The following is an 11,987-nucleotide window of genomic DNA, read 5'->3' as shown; positions in this document are numbered from 1 at the left end:
GATCAATGGGACAGTCAGAAGAGCAGAATTTATCTTCCTTTTAAATAAATGATTACATTTGTTTATTGTATCTGTGGGGACAAATGTGTGGAGGTCAGAGAAAAGCTTGTGGGAGTCAGTTCTCTCTGCCATGCGGGTCCTGGGGAATCAAACTCGGGCTGTCAGGCTTCACAGCAAGCTCCTTTACCTGCCAAGCCATTGCTTGAGCCCTAAAATATTTTCCAAAATAAAAGTCGATACTAGCCCATCAGCATAATCAGCGACATTGCTGGTGTGGACTTCCAGTCAACACAGATCGCTCAAGTCTAAACAGTGACTCCCCCCACTCTCAACTTGCCAGTGAGAGATACCTACTGTGTCTTCCTTGGTGACAATGATGGACAGGGAGGGAAGCACAGTGTGCATGTCACCTTCCAGGATTCCAACCATGGATTCTGATGTCGTTCAGCTGCTTTTTCTTCCTATTAACATGCTTAAGCCAAATCCATGTTTTATATTAAATATTTGTCTTACTATAGATAGCTTGTGTTTTCTTGCCCTATGGAAGATGCAGGGAAGAAAAGTGCAGTGATCTAGGGTGAAGGTCTCATGATGACCACCGTTCTGAGCTATCAGGTGCTTTGTGACAAGGAGGGTCAGCCTCTCTTGTGCCGTGCCAGTTGGTCCCTTGAAGTCCTTACAATATTCTAATGAGCTAAATAGCGTCGTAATTATCACTTTCATGAGAAAAGACCATGAGATTTACAAAGGTCAAATAACCTGTGTAGCTGAGACTGATGCCGAGCCTGACGTTTTCCTCCAGAGTCTGTCTGCTTGCCTTCAAAAAAAGATGGAGTGTCAGTGACTCAGAGTTTGTTACCAGGGTCTATCTGGGTAATACCTTAAGTCCTCATGTTACTAGAACACTGCTCTTCAGAATTCAATGAGGCCAAGATTCATCTACTAGAATCCCTTCTGTTCCCACACAAGAAGTGAGGGATTAGAGGGATGAATATTCTTCACAAATAAATGACTGTCCCCTCTGCCTCTCAGGATCTGACCTACTTTCCAGGATCAAGTCAAATGCCAGGAGCCCTAAGTAAACTTTTCCAGTATGAAGCTCCCACCAGAGTTAGGCTGAGCAGTCTTCCCTGACATCACCACTGCCCCTCACCTGTTTTTCCTTCTCTCTCTGCTTCCCTGTGGTTTTCAGGAGACAACTGTCACATCATATTTACAGCTTTATCATCAAAGCACAGAGGCAGGCTGAGAAGAGACTGTGGAATTGAATCTAATCGTACTCAGAAAAAGCTGCTTCCGCTTCATGTGTTGAAGTAGTTTTCTTTGCTGAAGTGCCTAAGGGAGGAGAGGACCAGACTAAGGCCAAGTCGGCAGATCAATCAGTGGAAAAACACTTGAGCTCTGGGTGGAGTCTGTATGTAAGTTATCACGTGTCCTAAGTGAGAAGATTGCCTGGTTGTGCTCAAATCCATCCCAGGAGGATGGAGCAGCCCCACACAGCACAAGCGGTGCTCCTGAGGGTGAGGGTGGATTAATACATCAACCTTCTCCTAGGCCAGAGTCAACTGAACACTCATCCAAGGAGCCCTATTTGTCTACTGAATATCTCTATGTTGGATTGTGATCAGAAAACCTGAAGTGTTCGGTTGAGAGAAACTACAAAAGTGAACATAACGGCCGCAAGATTTTCCGAAGGATTCCTTTCCCACTAGAGAAAACATTTGGAATTTTGCTGCTACCCAGATTTATCACCTATTTGGTTTGACTTCTCACAGAAGCAGTTTTTATATATTATAACATGTGACAGTATGAAAAGCATCTCATGCCATTTGCCTCATTTTGCTCTCAGGATAGGTCCCCAGTCAGCATCCTACTGAGGGAGAGAAGACTAGACTCCTTAATTTCGCACATCTGGGTTGTAGGAATTAGAGGCAATGGACGGCAGGCTGATTTAAGAGGGTGCTGGCATTACAGAGAAGAGCCTGTTCTTTAACCAGAGCCACAGGAATAACATTTCCTAGGCAAGGCTTCTGTGGTGCTGAGCATCTCTCCCCAGTTCCATTTTGAGCTCTTAGCCTAAGGGGAAAAATAAACTATCTCCTACTTTAAAAAACACCGACCTTGAAGCCACAGGACTCCTTCACGGTAGATCACAATTTCTCATTGTGGCTCTGCCATCCACTGCTGCCCCTCAGGCTGCCCCTGCATTCTGCTGTCACAAACTGTCATCAATAAAGTCAGGAAAACAGGGCAGGGGACGCCCAAGCTTATTGTTTTGTTTTTAAGAACATAGAAGGCAAATAACTCTGACAAGCAAAAAACTTCTGCATATAAACGGCATGTTTTGGCGAATTCATATCTGTCCTAAAAGCATCCACATCAGGTTTCCTCTAATGGATAAAAGTTGATTGTATCCGAGAAGGTGGACGTCACTTCAAGCATGAGATAAGTGAATTTTATGAGCCAGGAGGAGTGACAGGAGATATTTGGCTGCTTGGGAGACCTATGCAAGCCTTTTTTTGACAAAGAAGACAAGACAGTAAAGATGGGTTCCCCAACCAGCTGGACTTGAGTTTCATGAACCCCAGTAACAACACTGTCACCACAACCGGATTCTACCCCATAATAATGCAGTGTCATGTTTACAGGTCCAGTCATTTCTCCTTTGAAATGACAAGTGACTCAGTAAGACTTGGAGCAAAGGAAGAGAACTCTTGAAGAAAACCAGCCAGTTAAGCATTGTGGTTGAGCAACAGATGCTTTTCTCCAACTGTCCATAAATATAATCAGCACTGAGATGCCCCTTGATACTAAAATCCCAGTAAAAACATAGAAATATGGACAATAATGAGTTGGAAAAATAGCTCAATGGTTAAAGCATTCGCTGTGCAAGCCTGAGGTCAGAGTCATCTCTGCCTCCCATTTAGCTGCAGGGAAGAGTGGAGACCTTCCTGTAATTCCAGCACTGGATAGCAGAAGGCAGGGAATTTCCCAGAGAGGCTGGTTAGCTCAATGAGCCTCAGTGAGCTTTGTTCCACTGAGAGACCCTCCCTCAACGAATAAGGAATGATGAAGATTCTCAGTGTAAACTTCTAGCTGCCACACCTGCACATGTCTCTCTCTCTCTCTCTCTCTCTCTCTCTCTCTCTCTCTCTCTCCAGGCTTTTGATTCATCAGTCTTTCTCCTATTATAACCAGGGAAACTAAAATAATGACAAAATGCTGTTGGTTGAACCAGTGGTTAGGACACTGAGAGATTTAGCTCATGAATTACCAGTTGAGAGTAAACGTTAATGAATTCTGCCCTCAGAAATCATTTATTCTACAAGAGGTGTTCTGAACATAGCATCATTTTCTCTTCCATTCCATTTAAGGAAAACAAGAAGACAGAGCCATTTAGATGAGGCTGTGAGAGACTTTTAAGGGGAGAATCACATGATTGGGGAAAATTTTATTAAGATCTTGACTAGTAGGTTACATTTTTCTGCTGAAATGGAGCTAGCTGCAGTTCTGATTACATGGGATTGAAAAAGATTCAGTAAAAAGAGCAATTTAGTCTCATAATTTCAAGGTTTTTTTTTACATGTATTTAATGTTTATGCATACATGTATGCATTGGCACATGTGTGAAGCCCAGAAGACAGCTTGCAGGTGTCAGGTCTCTCCTTCCACCATATGTGGGTCCCCAGGATCCAACTCAGGTTCTCATACTTGACCATCTTGCTGACCCCCATAACTCTATTTAAAATTAATGTTTTTGTTTTGAGATCTAAGAACTTACAGTTATGAGAGTTACACATAGTAATGCCCTAGTTCACCCAGCATCCTTCAGTGGTAATACTATCTTTCAAAACTGTAGGGCAGGGGTCTAGGGAGATGGCTCAGTAGATAAGCACATTTGCTGTGCAGGAGGATCTGAGTTTGGATCCCCAGCAGCTACAGAATAAGCCAGGTGTGGCCACAGGGCATATAATGTGGGCAGGCAGTATAGAGATGTGATGACCAATGAGTTTCTTTATCCTCTTAACAGGAGGTTTTACAGTTCAAATGGCTTTAAATTTTGTTGAGATTCAAATTATAACTTTTTCCCTTTCTGGTTCAAGTCTGTGAACACTTTGCCTATCCCTAGATGCTGATTTTTTTTCTTATTTTTTTTCTACAATTTTTTTGCAGTTTACCATTCTGCATGTATGCCAATAATCCATTTGAACTCAATATTTTATCTCAATTCTAAGGATTAGACTGTAGCTGTTTTTCACACAGACTTATTCCTTATCACTTACTGAAAAGATTATCTTTCCTCCGTCACATTACTTTTATAATGTTGTCAGCTCATAACTTTAAAAATCACTTTTATTGATTATTTGAGGACTTCACGCAATGCATTTTGATCATATTCAGACCCTCCCCACCCCACCCCACACTGCTGCCTCTCCCTCGGCTTCTTGTCCTCTATTTAACTTTTTTCTTTTCTTAAAGGCCCATTGAGTCTAATCTATGTTGAGCAAATGCTCTTGGGTGTGGGTCTGTCCCTGAAAGTGATCAATGTCACACCCTTAAAGAAAACTGACTGTCCCTCTCCCAGCAGCTATCAATTGCAAAATAGTTCCTCAGCTAGGGCTGGGGCTTTTTGCCCACCTCCTTCCTCCATGCTGGGATTTGGTTTGGTTTGGGCTCGTGCAGGTCCTGTGCATGCTGTCATAAGCACTGTGGGTTCATATGTGCAACTGCTCTGTTGTGCACAGACGACATGATTTCCTTGTGGTCGTCCACCATCTCTGGCTCTTAAGTCTTAATGTAAATTTAGTTTCACTTCCATATACCTGAAGAAGCAATAGTTTAGGATCAGAGGAAAGAATTCTGTGCCTACTAGTCTTCTATTTTGCCTTTTGCCTAGTATTACCTCTTTGTGTATCGTTACCCATTGAGTTGCCTCAGTGCCCCATTGACTCATCTGCCTTCATAACTTGGGGGTGGATACTATTATTTTACTTTCACAGATTAAGAAAAACAGCAACTGAAATACAGTCAAGTTAAATGATTTTCTCAACGTCACCCAGCTGGTGAATTGGGAGGTCAGGATTTGAAACCAGGCACCAGGCGCCTAGACATTTTGCTGTTAATCTTTGTGAATCTTTGTGAAGATTGTATGATTTACAGTATGTCAGATGTTTAGCAAAACATTGAGCATTCTGTCCCTTCCTTGTTCTCCTCTGCTCTTTCACACAGTGTAATTAAAGACTCTCTTTCCACACCCTCTTCTTAAGAATTTGTATTTGTGATATTTTATTCACGTCAAACCTTCATGCCCATGAAAAACCAAGAATCAAAAAGCATTCAATTATATTTCAGCGTTGGAGTCTGTTTCACAATGGAAGGCTGTGGATTGATTGACACTTTGACCACCTTTGTGTTCCCTGAAAACTAACTCCTCTTTACAGCCTCTAAAAAGACACATAGCTCCACTCTGAAATCCCAGCGCTGCGGTGATTAGCTGCTAGCAGAGCTTGGGACTGCTTCCTAAAACTGACTCATTTTTTGTTAAGCATTTGTTCTTTGGAGTTTGCGTCTTAGCTTCTTAGAATAGGCACAGTATGTATTCACAGAAAACGAAGGCTGTGTGGGGGGAAACACCAGCAATTCTGGCAGAGAAAAAACGAAAGAGAAATGTCAGTGCAGAATTGCCAGCATGGTAAATGTTTGGTTTCCAAAGCAGGAAGGAAAATAGGATTTAAGAATGTAAACGATGATGGATTTCAAAAATTTCAGTCCTCAGTAAAAATCAAGAAGAAAAGGAAAACACTTGTTTTGCCACAAGACCATTTTGGAATCTTTATTTACAAAAGCATTTCTGAAGTTACAAAATCAGACAGAGATGAGAGACAGGAGTTCTTTCTCAAGTGTGAGATCAGACTGACTGGGGCTGGAGAAAAGCTGTTAAGTGGCAACTGAAGAATCTCTTCTCCTTACGCTATACACCCCAGAAGTCGCCTGTTGTGTTCTTTCTTGAGTGAGAAGCATTGCTCTAAGGATGGTATTTGCCTTACTGAGAACAAGAAAATGGAACAAAATCGACTTGGAAATTTTTGACGTCCTAACCTGAAAACCACTTGGCTTGATCATAGAGACCCAAGGCGTTCCAAAGGTGTCTGTGAGTCTATGATTTTCAAATGTATCTCTAGACTACATCTCTAAACCCTTTGCCATATAGATGATGGATACAAGATGCCTACTGTGCCTGCGGGAGGGGGCTTAGAGCAAGGTCTGCACCTGGAGGTGCCAGCTGGATGGTGGTGTTTGTGGAGTATGAGGCTTCTCTTAAGTACAGAGAAGTGATATAGGGATGGCACTGGGGCACCTCTTAGAGAGTCAGCCTTCTGCAAATTCAGTTGAACATGAATAGAAAATATATTCGTGCATTGCACTAAGCAAGCACAGACTTCTCCTAGTCACTATTCCCATAATATGGGATGACTGTAAAATCTACATTATATTGGTGGTAATACCTGTCCTAGTTTTGTTCCCTATTGTGATGATAAAATACCCTAACCAAAAACAACTTATGGGGAAAAAGGTTTATTTTGGCTCACAATTCTAGGTTATAGTGGATCATTGCCATGAAGTCCAGACAGGAATTTCAAACAGCTGGTCACATAACATCCACAGTCAAGGGCAGAGAGAAATAAAAGCATCTAGGCTCAGTTGTTCTTAGCTTGGTCTCTCTACACTTACAGTCCAGGGTCCCTGCACAGGGAATAATGCCAGCCACAATGGGTTGGATCTTCCCACATGAATTAATATAATCAAGACGATTCCCCCAGTGACATGCCCTCAGGCCAATCTAATATAGCCAATCCCTCATTGAGAGTCTTTCCAGATGATTCTAGGTTGTAGCAAATTGACAATCAAAAATAGCCATCACAATAATCTAGAGGTGATTGAAAATATGCAAGAGGACGCTTGCAGGTTAAATGCTAATGCTATACAATTTATATATGAAATGTCAACATCTGCAGTGCTGTCCTCATGAGTCCCAGAATTCAGTGCCTGTGGCTACGGAATGGTGACTGCTCCTGGCCTGCCTTTAACTTACCCCTATCATCTGAGTACTCCTGGTTTCTTCAACCTCTGTTCTCTCTCACACCCCATAAGTGGAGAATCCATACCACACGTTACAATAACACTAATGTTGAAACCAGTTAGATCTATCTATATATGTATGAGAAATTCTAAGTTACAGATACGGTGAAAGGATCCTTGGTGAAACTGTATTTAATATACTTCTAAAAGATTCCCAGAAAACTGAAGGAAGTCACTGGTATTCTTTCTTTCTAAGTTAGGTGAAATTTGGGGCATTAAGCAAAAGCTAGCTTTTGGTGCTGGAGAGACAGCTCCGTGGTTAAGATCACTGGCTGTTCCTCCAGAGGACCCGGGTTCAATCCCCAGCACCCATATGGTAGCTAGCAACCACTTGTAACTCCAGTTCCCTGGGGATCTGACACCTTCTGTCCTCTGCAGGCATTGCATGCACATGGTGTACTTACACACGATGCAGGCAAACTATCAGACACATAAAATAAAAATAGTAAGTAAAATATGTTTTAAGAAGAAAAAGCTAGCTATCAAAAAAATTAGCTTTCTGTTTTATTTCTCTTGATAGAAATAAGCATCAATTACAGCAAGAGATTTAACTGTGTAGGTCATTTGTGTTTGCAGCGTCATTATTAAAAAAGCAAGGTTGAAGGTCGTGCATGGACTAGTGGCCTCAGGGACTGTGATGACACAACTTTCAGCGGCGAGGAAATGATGCGGACATGGAGGACCTTGCTGCTGTCAGCTGGGCTTCAGGCCTGGCTCTCTTCCGGGTGTTCTTTGCAGTGATGCTTTGGGAAGGAGAGTCATATTTCCTCAGTGCAGACCCTAATAGCTTCCTACCTCACTCAGAGCAAAACAGAGTCCTGTCCGTAGCCTTCCCAGACCCTCTACAGCGGAGCCCCCAACCTTCTCTGGTCTCATGGCCTCCTGATCCCGACATTCATCTGCCCTGGCTGCATCAGCCCCGACTGCATCTGCCCCAACTTCTTCTACCCTGACTGCATCTGCCCCAACTTCTTCCCCCCAGAAATCCCAAAATTGTCTTCTCTTGTGCTTTCTACCTGTTCGGTAGCTTTCTCTTTCAGGGAGAGACTTTCATTGGTTATGATACACAGTACCTCCTACCCAAGCTCAGGTCATTTCCCGTCTCCTTTTGGCTCAAGTTATCTCCTCAGCATTCTTGAAAATGTATATGTATCTCATTTTTTTAACTTACACTTTTTGTCTTTTCTATTCGTGCCAAAATATTAATCCAAGAAGTAAAGAAATTTTCCACTCACACAGAACAGGCCCTAGCACAGTTGAAGCAACTCATGAGACGAGCAGGTCACCTTGCACAGGGCCGAGAGGAAGGCCACCATTTCTCCCTTGACATTTATAAAGCGCTGTGGAGAACTGGCACCGCTGGTGATTTCGGAACTGCAGTTAAGCTTTGTCAACAGATGCTTATGTAGTTTTCTACTTGGGGTTTGATTCAGGGAGAAGTCCACAGGTCTGCCTAAATCAGTCACCTGATGAAATCTCTATTTCTGTTTTGCTAAAGGGATCCAGCCAGTTACGGTGTCTCAACCCTCAAAACAGTGCCAAAATCGAGTCACTAAAACAATGCAGTTTGCATCGAGACTGGCTCTATGCACACGGGCAAAGGTAAGATATCTACATAGCTCTATGCATGCTGGATAAAGGTGAGCTATCTACACAGCTCTACACACACTGGATAAAAGTGAGCTATCTACACAGCTCTACACACACTGGATAAAGGTGAGCTGTGGAGAACTGGCACCGCTGGTGATTTCGGAACTGCAGTTAAGCTTTGTCAACAGATGCTTATGTAGTTTTCTACTTGGGGTTTGATTCAGGGAGAAGTCCACAGGTCTGCCTAAATCAGTCACCTGATGAAATCTCTATTTCTGTTTTGCTAAAGGGATCCAGCCAGTTACGGTGTCTCAACCCTCAAAACAGTGCCAAAATCGAGTCACTAAAACAATGCAGTTTGCATCGAGACTGGCTCTATGCACACGGGCAAAGGTAAGATATCTACATAGCTCTATGCATGCTGGATAAAGGTGAGCTATCTACACAGCTGTACACACACTGGATAAAAGTGAGCTATCTACACAGCTCTATACACACTGGATAAAGGTGAGCTATCTACACAGCTGTACACACGCTGGATAAAGGTGAGCTATCTACACAGCTGTACACACGCTGGATAAAGGTGAGCTATCTACACAGCTGTACACACGCTGGATAAAGGTGAGCTATCTACACAGCTCTACACACACTGGATAAAAGTGAGCTATCTCCACAGCTCTACACACGCTGGATAAAGGTGAGCTATCTACACAGCTCTATGCACACTGGATAACGGTGAGCTATCCACACAGCTCTATGCACACTGGATAAAGGTGAGCTATCTACACAGTTCTGACACTGTTGCAACTTGGGTTTGACTCTCAGCTTGGCTGGGGATTTCTCTGTGAACTTGGCTATAATGTTACTATTCCCCACTTAAGTCTTGCTTCGTTAATAAAAATGTGTAGGACATAAGTTTTGTGTTAGTTCCTTATGGTTACAGAAACTGTAACAAATTACTACAAACTTCACACCTTTTGAACCAGAGATTTATTCTCTCTAAATAACAGCTCTGGGCAGAATCTGAGTGCTGTCAGAAAGGCCAAACTCCCCCCAACTCTCTCAGAGACTCTGGCATGGAAACAGTTCTGGACTCCCCTGGTTTCCTATGACTGCTGCACTTCCTGACTTGTATACACACTACTCCAGGGTCTGCATTCTTCTTTGGGCCTGTTTTCTGTTCTATCTGTGAGTTCTTGTACAACGATAATTGAAATGTCTTTTATGAGAGCCAAGGTGGCATTCAGTGCCCACCCAGACAACACAGAGTTATCGCACTATCTCAAGAATCTTAGTCACATTTACAAAGTTGACTTTTCAAATCAGACTTACAGCTTCCTGGGACAGGGCTGTGTATGTTGGGTGACCATTTTCCAGGCTACTTCAAGTGTCTTCTCAAGATGGACACTATAATTTCTGGTATATTTTAGGGCCACAGTAGCCTTCCCTTCCCTTCCCTTCCCTTCCCTTCCCTCCCCTCCCCTCCCCTCTTCTCTCTAAGCCTCCATAACCGTCCTCCGTAGAATCATCCTTTACTCCCAAGCTAGATGAAACTATCAACAAAGCATGTTTGCCTTGGCCTCTCTGCTGCCTTTGCATTTTTACCTGCACTGGTTGGTTGATCAACACTGTTTGTGTATGGCTTACCAGCAGCAATAGACTCTAGTCAGTTAGGAAAGAAGATGTATCCCCTCCAACAGCTCTCTCTCACTCTTGCTCTCTCTCTTTCTGGCGGGGGAAATGGATAAACAGTCACTTGTAAGGAAGCAGAACACAGACATATTTGTAATGTATGGTCAATTAGCAAAAACTTAGCAATTATTGGGGTTGAGAAGATGGCTCAGGCAGCAAAGGGCTTGTCTTACAAACACAAATACCTGAATTTGATCCCCAGACCCCAGATAAAAAATTCTGAACGTGATAGCATGCATGCTTTTAATGCCAGCACAGGGAGACAGAGTCAGGCAGATTCCTGGGGCTCACCAGTCAGTCAGTCTAGGGTACTTGGCAAGTTCCTCCATAGTAAAGACCCTGTCTAAAAAATACAGGCACCTAAGATGATACCTAAGGCTCTCTCACAGCCACACACATGCTCAATCAAGACAAGCCCATCTACGTGTATATGTGTATCCACAGGCACACACAAACATGATCTCTTGGGAGGATGAGTAGACAGGACTATATGTACCAGATCTGATGACACTGGGCCTGACCTTGAAGATGAGCAGTGTCCATGGGTTTTAATGAAGTGAAAAGCCATTTCTAGTCACAGAGACTAGAGGCACAGAAAGCAGTTTACTGTCATGTCCCTGGCCAGCCAGTATCTTGCCATCCCCTTTTCTTTCTTTACCCTGACACTCCTGGGGCCCACTCAAGCCTGCTCTCCTTTCAGTAGTCTAGGAGGCAAAAATATCTTCTTTTCTTAGTCACCTACCCAGTAGCTGCTTTAAAGGAGCCAAAAAGGGCATTTTGTTGAATCTAATTCACGATATTTGTCCTAGAACGAAAAGGAAGAAGTGTTAACGTGAATACATTTCTATTAGGGGTTTTTATGCCATGTGTAAAATTATGCACGTGATCATACTCCTCTCTTGGACATATTAAGGAAGATTATCCTAGCCAAAGGAACTGATAAGCACAGGAAATGTCTCTGTACACCAGAAACTGGTTTCCTATTTTTCATTCTCTGTGATGCTGTTGTCATTGGAGAAAAGGACTCTGCCTCCCAGTCTCATCCATGCTTCCACCTCTAAAAACAGAAAGAAAAAACTTTAATTTCCCATCACGTTTTTTAAGAGGCAACTCGGGAAGCCATGGACATAGACGAATCACACAGCCCTGCCGCCCACTTCTCAGCTAATTCAGAATGAATTGGATTTACACAAGCAACAGGGCTTAAGCAAAACCGTTCCCATGGTTACACGGAAGACTTTCTAAATGTGGCTCTGGGTGCAGGCAGCCAAAATGACGTGACTGTTTATGTTAAATATGAAGTCTGTTCCCAATTGAAATGTAATGATCTGCTGTCTACATGTTAGCTTCAACCCGGTAGAATTAACATTTTGAATACACTTCGAGAGAGAAATTGCTTCAGCGATTGGCGAGTGTTCACTCATATTTATTTGATCGCATCAATGACTCGGATGTAAGTATTTCCCTTGCCCTGTTAGAAACTAGGTCTACAAATTATCCTCATCTCTGGGCCTGAAAGTCCCCAACCACATCCTGTTATCTTTCTATAGGCTAGCTGGTGCCAG

At 43.0% G+C, this 11,987-nt stretch overlaps 1 long non-coding RNA gene across 1 annotated transcript in view; it reads right to left on the bottom strand.

The window, feature by feature from the left end:
- Positions 1 to 7,560: 7,560 nt before the first annotated feature.
- Positions 7,561 to 11,987, bottom strand: part of LOC115068615 — a 7,776-nt gene continuing 3,349 nt past the window's right edge. Inside the window, exons 3-5 of the long non-coding RNA XR_003847948.1 lie at positions 11,165 to 11,227; positions 10,378 to 10,458; positions 7,561 to 7,883 (exon numbers count right to left, since the gene is read on the bottom strand). This is a non-coding gene — a long non-coding RNA (uncharacterized LOC115068615). The remainder of the gene's footprint in view (positions 7,884 to 10,377; positions 10,459 to 11,164; positions 11,228 to 11,987) is intronic.

The sequence above is a fragment of the Nannospalax galili genome, unplaced genomic scaffold (assembly GCF_000622305.1).
Source record: "Nannospalax galili isolate Female #2095 unplaced genomic scaffold, S.galili_v1.0 scaffold1289, whole genome shotgun sequence".
In the NCBI taxonomy this organism is placed as follows: Eukaryota; Metazoa; Chordata; class Mammalia; order Rodentia; family Spalacidae; genus Nannospalax; species Nannospalax galili.
Note: the sequence above shows the minus strand (reverse complement) of the source record. Positions and strands in the feature narration are given on the sequence as shown.